Raw genomic sequence first — 7,288 nt, 5'->3', positions numbered from 1 at the left:
GCCGTTGATTCAGTGTTGGCTAGCAGAGCGTTATTGTTTCTTGATTGCGGTGGTTGCGAATTGTAGTTTGTGTTTAGCCAGTGCCAACACACGTCCTCCGAAAGCCCGCGTTTATGACAAATCTAGCACGAGACATTAGATTGTTGATTCAATCTAATGTTCGGATTGGCATTTTGGGAAGGACGTCCGGAGCCGCGGCGACCGCAACCACGGCACGTATACAGCGCCGTTTGTACATCTGTTTGAGAAGAAACGCGAGTGGCATCATTCTGAACATGGATTTCTTCACTCATTAGCAGTGCATAAAGAGTATCAAGACTTATCGGATTTAACATGGTTCTGATCGACGTTTTGAACGGTTGATACTGAGGTGGAAGACCATTCAAGATGTAAAAAATGGTGTCTTCAGCGTCCACGGTGCAGCCGGCGGAGGCGATTTGATCCACGATTTTCTTGATTTCGGTTAGGTATTGGGTCATAGAGAGATTTTTCATGGAGAAGTTGTGCAGCTCATTCTTGATCTGGATTACCTTAGATCGGCTTGAGGATTGAAACATAAGTTCAAGAACATTCCAGATTTCTGAGGTGAGATCTAGATGGATGATATAGGGAAGAACGGAAGCCGATATAGTCGAGTAGATCGCGACAGCTAGATTGCGATCGGTAATGTGAGATTGAGGTGAAGTGGGAGCCGATTCCAGATACTGTTGGAAGCCGTTTGCACGGAAGAGCTTCAAGATTTGGCTTCTCCAAATAGGATAGTTGTCTGTAGACAACTGATTTGGAACAAGCGTTTTCAGAATCGAGACCACAAATTTGAGGGATGGAGAGATTACGGGTTGATCGTCGAGATGCCCTTGAGTTATGCCGGATTGAGAGAGAGGAAGGAGATTGTCCGCCATGGAAGAAGGTCTCAGGAGTGCAGGCTGTCTGATACCATGATCCGCTTCCCGCTCATGCTCAAGATCTGAAAAGACTCCTCAGATATCTTAAAGGAACACTGGATTTCGGATTACCCATCTCCAAATCCAATCTCAGCCTTCAAACCTTTTCCGATGCCGACTGGGCGGGAGATCCGGCTACCCGACGCTCCACATCGGGTTACTGTACATTCCTCGGAGACACCTTGATTTCTTGGACAGTAAAGAAACAAACTACAGTCACCCGATCTTCAACTGAGGCAGAATACTGAGCATTGGCAACAGCTACGACAGACACCGTGTGGATCAAGAGGCTCCTGCATGACTTCCAGATTGTGCATGATAAGCGTATAAATCTGTTGTGCGACAACACATCTGCAATAGCACTTGCTCTAAATCCTGTGTTTCACGCTAGAACGAAACACATTGAAATAGATCATCGGTTTGTTCGCAGTCATATTCAAGACAATCACATTAAACTTCTTCCTATAAGCACTCTTGATCAAACAGCCGACATTCTTACTAAGCCGTTATCTACGCCTCGTTTCAAATTACTTCGCAGCAAGCTTACCATATCTCAGATAGGCTAAGCTTGAGGGGGGCTATTAGAATATTACTTTATGCTGAGCTGGAAATTCCAAAAACAGCCTTCACATGTATTTACATTTGTATCCAATTATCTCTTATATAAAGCTCTGCTCTGCCTTCAGAAGAGGCAGAACGGAATATTTCCCTTTCTCCGTATATTTCTTCCCTTTCTTGTTTTCTACAATTTTCTTAAATAGAACAAGCTTGCAAGTCCATAAAAAACAGATGAAGGAAACATCTCGCCCAACTGATTTCATTTCCTCCAAAAGACGATCTTTGTCAACCTCTCAATGTCAACTTATGAGTAGGACTACATCATCTTCTCAATTGACACCAAGCTCTCAACATACACAAAAAAATAATATTTAATTGTTTATTGAAGAACTAACTCATTACCTCACTGAGAGCACGACCGATGCGAGAAAGATGTTTCAGAACAGAGCACGTTGGAAGAAAACGCGAGGAGAGGAGTTCGCGCTGGAAGAAATGTGAGGAGAAAGAAGAGAGTTCGAGGCAAGATGAATTTCACTTAGAGAGAGACGATGTTCCGGAATACAGCATGCGAGAAGAGAGGCTTCAGCAGGAAGAAGACGTGTGAGCTTTACGAGAGACGTGGTATGTATGTAAATCCCCTTATATTTCTTTTTGGAGACACGACGTAAATCAACAAAGAAAATTCCATCTGTATCTCATGAAGCCACTCATCCTATCACCCCATTAAAATAAGCATTAACTGATCCAATAGAATTCAATATAGAGAACAATGCCAAGTAAACATTTATAGAGGTCAGAGCAGACTAAACTCACACAAACACCAATTCTGGAAGAAAACCATAATATGAAACATAGAGGATTTTGCTTAGATAGTAGAAAATTTAGTGCCAACACATTCACATAATAACATCCAACTCAAAATCAAAACAATTCTTTCATAAAACTTTAAGAAATCTGAAACTAAGCTCTTCACTCATGTCCCAAAGATAGGAAAGGCAAGATTTTTTTTTTTTGAAAATATAAATCTGTACAAAAATCTCAATAAGTTCCAATTTCGCTTCAGAGCAAACTCTTAAGAAGTATTAATTCTCTGGACAATTCTTCAGACAAGAAATCCATCCCATAGGAAATTTGCCTTTGAGGGAATGAAACATAAGCTCAACTTCTTATTTCAAATTTAATAACTATCCATCTTCTCTCAATAAGATGAATATAAGCCCTTTCTCATTCTCAAATTCTCAAGCAAGAAATTAATTCCACGAGAAATCTATAACAATGTAAAATCATCCTGCCGCTTCAGGTCATCTCAAGAATATATAGATAAAAGCCCTTCTCTACTTAGCAGATAAAAAAAAAAATCAATAAGCTTACTCACATTTCTTACCAAGCCGAGAATGGAAAAACATATGGGGATGTAGGTTTAGAAGGAGATGGAAAGAAAGATGAAGAAGAAAAATGATAAGATGAAGGAAGAAGGAGAAGGAGAAGAAAAAGGGGAAGAGTTTACCTGCTCCAAGGAAGAAGGAGGCGTCGGGTTCAGCCTAGGCACGCGAAGCCGAGAATAGAGGAGGCGTCGGGTGCAGCTCTGAAGGTCGGACGGGCTTGGAGGTGTCGGGCTCGATCTCTAGGCGATGGAAAGGGAGCGGGAAGCAGGGGCTGCGGCTTAGCTGGGGTCGTGCGAATGGAGGAATCGGGGAGCTGCCGTCGGGTTCGGTCCTGGACCGTGCGAAGCCGGGAGGGAAAGAGCTTCGGCTCCTCCTGCGTTTTGCGAACCCAGGACTAGAGAAGGAAGGGAGAGGGCGGCTGCTTCGAATGCCAGAGAGAGACCGAGAGTGAGAGGGAGATATCTGGGGTTGGGGTCTTTGGCTTCGGCCTGGCTTCATGCGAGTCTCCCAGAGACGGGGAGAGGAGGGCGAATGTGTGGAGGCGAGAGCCAGAGCCCGAGCGGCTTGCTGCTAGGGTTTTTAGTCAATGACAAACTTCGGGCTTTAAGGCCAATACCGACCGTGGATTGCATTTCCTGATCTAGTACTAAGTTCAAATGGGTTTAGAAAGTCAATGAAATCTTCATTGGGATTAGTCTGAGCCAATTTAGCAAGAATCAAGTTCAAATCAAACCCAATTCGACTCAACTCGAGTCAATTTAAGTTCGACTCGACTTGACCAAAATTAGTTCAATAAAATAATACAAAATTAAATCAAACTAAAATTAATGTTGATTCAAATCGAATGAGGCCCGACGAGGCTCGATCAATTCAATCAAGCGCGTCCGATGGCAAATCGGGAGAAAAACGAGGTCAACAGGTTTTACTTCCCCAACATTGTTTAATTCATTTTATATTTTTTTAATTTGCTTTTTTTCCTAAAAGCATTTTCTTATGGCCATTTTTTAGGAACGAGCGCAATTGATCTGAAATTAAGCAAAAACAGCGTTTAGGGATTAAATTTAAAAAGAAGCAAATATGCCAAACGGAATGGCGCATTCAAAGAATGCGCCGAACATAATGGCGCATTCTTTGAATGCGCCGAACTGGTTAGCGCATTCCTTGAATGCGCGGTTTAGTACAGCGTATTATTCATATTACGCGGTTATATTCGGCGCATTCTGCATTATAACGCCTTCCCTTATCTCCCCGCTATCTCTTATCGCCCAGTTGTCGCCATTGCAGAGATTTCCGGATTTCTTTGTCCTAAAGCCCGACCAGATCCGTCCATTGCGCGCTGTCTTGGTGGGGAAATAATTGAGGCATTTAATTTTGTGTGGTTGGGCAGACGAGCGCATCGGCTATAAATAACGCTTGAGTTGAGGAGGGAAGGCACACCTTATTTCATCTGAAGTTCTCCGTTTTTTAGCTGAAGTGCAGGTACTTTTAATTTATCTTTAGTTTGATTTGTTTATTTTTTGTAAGTAAAGTAGATCCATTAAGTATTGTTGAGTTTGTATAATGTGAATGTTTAAATTTTTTTCATTTTTAAGACGTTGTACTATTTAGGCTAATGTAATTTCTTATTTGTACATGCATGTTTGAAGATGTTGCAAATAAGTTATCTTGTTTAATACTTGTTGATGTTAAAGAAATAGTGTGGCTTTAATTTTTGTAGAATATCGTATCTAGTGGGCTATAAATTTTTCTTTGAAGAAGTTGCAAAAAGTTTGAATAAAGTAATGGGCTGTAAATCTACCGTATCAACATTGGCCGGACTTTGAACACCCAAAGAAACTTATATGGAACAATGATATAATTAATTTCTTAGTTGTTCTCCCATAAGAGATAATATCCGATGCTTAGTAGTTCACTTTATTTAATTGTTTTAATGACTTAAGCTGTATAGAATCTGGGGGTCAAAATGCTAGTTCATTGCAGATGGGTATAGATCAGGTAGCTGAATTGTCTGCCCGAGTTCAACAATCAGTTTATATCGACTACACTACCTTCGATACATCCACTGAGGCAGAGCAACAAAGGAGAGAACGTGCAGACACTTCTCATGGCCAGCAGCACACTAGACGATCTGTTTCAGATGCTCCTTCCACATCGATGGGAACTAGGCACCGACGGAATGTGGTGCCGGACCCGCATCGGCATTCCGTTCATACACCATCCATGGCCTACGATTACATGGGAGCAGGTACTTCAGCACCACATTGGAGCCCGCACGTTGAACAGTATACTCAACCAGGACAAATTTATTATGACACACAATACAGCCAAACCAGTGGGCAATCATTATTTCCAATGGTCATTCCACAATGGATGTCATCAGTAGGAATACCTTCATCCCCAACGCAGCAGGACATGATATTAACGGGTGGTATTCCTGCTGAACCAGGCACACAACTTTCGCAGCAACGCGCCGAGGTAGAGCAGGAGGAGACTGAGGTATCAGAGGAGCCACAATTACAGAGGAGAAGACGCAGGCCACCTAACAGATTTACTCCAGGGAGTGGGGCATTACCTAGGCATCGTTAGAATGAGATTTGAGATGTGTTGTTGGGCTGATCTTTGGTAAATGAGTAAATGTTATAGAAATTTAATTCATAATATGTAATGTGCTTATTAAATTGCCTGCCTATTCAGATGCAGTAGTTACAAGATTTTTTCCTCTATCGATTTAATTTTATGCTGCATTACATTGTGATAAATAATAAAGAAAATTTTTACATTACTCAAGGTCTTCTGCGAATTCTTTATGTCAGATTCATTATTCAAGGATGTACTCCAACAACTTAGATGAAAGCAGCAGTACTGAAATCAAACAATGGATTACAGAGGGTACCATACGGGTGCGTGGAAGCTTATCTTATGGTGTCGATGAGGACCTTGAAGCTAGGGTAGCATCAAATGAGCTATTCAGGTGTATTATCCATACTTGGGATGAAGAAGAATATTTCTTATTGTGGCACTTACACGAAGATACGATGAAGGAGAAGGAATATAGGGGTAACCATGCACGTCGAGAGTTGGGCTGGAAATGTATACAAGAAGGCTTTCCAATTTTTAAGCACCACCTAGTGGGAATAGATTTCCTAAAAGGTCGATTTCTAGAACTTGGTCGTACTAAAGAAGGTGACATTGAACCCGGTTTGGGAAGGTCTATGATGGATATAGACAATTGTATTTTATACTCAAACTGGAACCCTCTACATGATAAGCACATATTAGAGTCATTTAAACAGTTAACGCAGAGTACTAAACATGCTAAACCAAAGGAATTTCTCAATGGAGAAGATTGGCAGCAAATATAACAACAATTTCAGATCGACTTCAAGTGTTGTCCTACACAAACACAACTGCAAACATGTCTACGATATCTATTAAATAAAATGAAGTAGTGCGTTCAAAAAAATTAATATAATAAGTTCAGCACCACTCCTATTACCATGATTCGAAAATGTACTTTTTGGTGTTAAACAATCTTCAAAAATGTACTTCTTCTTGTTATGTTCATGCTTAATATCTATGAATTTTGTTAGTACTCAACTTATAATTTCTTTGGTTAATTGGACTCTTGCTCTTCAAATCATTATTTCCAAAAAAATTATTTCATATTAATTTTCTACTGAGTACTCAAATTGCATTTGATAAATATTCAGTATATCATGTCATCCGCACCAAGGACATCCTCAATCAAGCGCTCACCATCACGGGATTTCCTACATATTATTCCAAGAAAAAAGTTAATCTATAATGGTACTATTCGATTGGCAAACTCTATCTCATATCCCATGGATGATTTCTTGGAGGAGAAAGCAAGAGCGAATGAAATTTTTCGCTGTTGTTTACATGAATGGTCTTGGTATGAGGACGATAATTTATGGGACGTATATCATGAAGTTATCAAAAGTCGTTATCCAATGTATGTTGATGGAGAAACAATTACTGATATGGGTTGGAAATTTGTACGACAAAAATTTAGGGATCATAATGGTCATTTTGCACCTATAAGTATTCTTAGAACAAGAATTGGTGAAATCGCACGATCAAAAGATGGTTCTGTCGTGGTAAATGTTGAGAATCCGATAGCTGATGTGCAACATTGCATCCTTTACAAAAGTTGGCATACAAATCAAGATGCATTTCTATCAGAAAAATATCAAGAGCTGAATATTACAGATGGTAAAAAAAATAAAGAGTTCTTAAATGGCAAAGATTGGCAAATGATCCAAAAGCAGTTCACAGAAAAAATTCTTATGTTGTCCAACTTTAACCCAGCTGCAAGCACGTATGCGCATAGTATTGAGCCAGATGTAATACTATTTTTTTCGAAATTGCTTTCGATCAACA

This window comes from Dendrobium catenatum, unplaced genomic scaffold (assembly GCF_001605985.2).
Source record: "Dendrobium catenatum unplaced genomic scaffold, ASM160598v2 original_scaffold_156526, whole genome shotgun sequence".
Classification (NCBI taxonomy): Eukaryota; Viridiplantae; Streptophyta; class Magnoliopsida; order Asparagales; family Orchidaceae; genus Dendrobium; species Dendrobium catenatum.
This window is presented reverse-complemented; position numbering follows the sequence as displayed.